Below are 1737 nucleotides of genomic sequence, written 5' to 3' on the forward strand. Positions count from 1 at the left end.
ATATATTAAGACAAATATGATTAAATTAAAAAGTGAGTGCATCAACAAACTTATCACAGATGGACTGAATTGACTTCTTCACACTTTATTTAAACTTTTTTATTAAATATTTACTACTATTTAAAACTAGTAGGCTATACGCGTTAATTTTTGGCCTAGTGGTCATACAAATCTTGCACTCATTATTCCCAGCAATAAATCACAATGGGGCAGATATTAGGTATATTATTAGATGTTATTTTGTAGGTTTTAATGAAACTGACCAGACGGAAGGAGCTGTCCTCTGCAACCAAGGAGGATATTGTTAAAATAGCAAGACATGTTCATGGGTCAACATATTTAGTTGATCCTGGAATAACATTTCTGCCCTGAAATTTAGTCCTTACCCTATATCCCTACCCCTAAACCTATCCCTACCCATAACTTTTCCCTAAAATCAGAGGGAAATGATAGGTGAATAACACTGATGTTGAAGCACCTCACCCTGGGTCTACGCCTAAACTTGACATAAAATGTAAACTTGTCCTTCAAATCTGATTGGTTGGTTGAAAAGTTGTTCCAGGATCAACAAAGATGTTGATCCAGGAACATGTGATACTTGATGAAATCACGTTCACCAACCCTGGTCAATCGGTTTTCGACATTGCTCATGTGCAGGGTGTGAATGGTCACAATGTCCACAGAAAGACCTTGCAGAATGGAAAATGCTGTGGTTGGTCAGGGAAGACTAGAGAACATTTTGAAAGGAGGATGAAAATCACCTTGAGTGTGGTACCTCCTCAAAACAGCTTCTAAAGACCTGAACGAGACATCCAACCTCCAATTTCATCTTGAACGGTAAGCCATCGGCTAAGCGGCGGGATTGAGAGGTTGTGTACCAGTAAAGAAACCATTTATAAGTTTTATCTACTGCAAAAAAACACCTTGCATTTGCCAAAGAATACGGCAGGGGAAACATGATGGTATTGGGGACGTGTGGCTGCATAATGTTGTTGCAACTTGCTGGCACTAAAATGGACCGATACTTGGGAATCCTGCATGCTGAACACAATGTAGCCAAGTATGGAGAATCAAGATGTGGAGATCAAAAAAAAAGTTCATGAAAAGTTCATGAAAGTGTTCATGCTCAGCATTTTAAAGTCTTCAAGTTTAAAGTTGAAGTCTTCAGTCTCCTGACCTTAAAGCTGTTGAAAACCTTTGGGAAATGATTAATGTCATGCAGGTCTTCCAATGAAGCTTAACTTTAGGAAGAACTTAAGGAGGATTGGAAAGAAGTTAAGCACTACACATGCACAAAGTTTAGTGAGTCAACTTCAGATAATGGCTGCTGTAACAGAAAAAAAACAAAACAAAGGAGAACCAACAAAATATTAAAAATAGTCAATGTGCTTTTTATTTCCTGTGCGCTTTTTGTTTTTCTATTCCTGTTTTGCATATTAAGTTTGTCTTATACAAGTCATTTGCCTTATGTATCAATGCCTTATGTATATAATTAGTTGTCATTTTAATACCAAAACCAAATTAATGTTTACTTCTTCCCAATATAACATTCTCATATTTTGATTGTTTAATATAATCTGAAGTGTCATTAAGCACTGTTGCTTCACCTGTTGACGGTCACATTCAGCTGACATTATGGGCTGTGCTTCAAACCCTAGTGAGTCGACTATATAGACAGCGGGATTGAGCGTCACGTGCGCGTGCAGCCAGCGAACTCCAACGCGCCGCCCACACGCT

The sequence above is a fragment of the Squalius cephalus genome (genome assembly GCF_949319135.1).
Source record: "Squalius cephalus genome assembly, chromosome: 15".
Classification (NCBI taxonomy): domain Eukaryota; kingdom Metazoa; phylum Chordata; class Actinopteri; order Cypriniformes; family Leuciscidae; genus Squalius; species Squalius cephalus.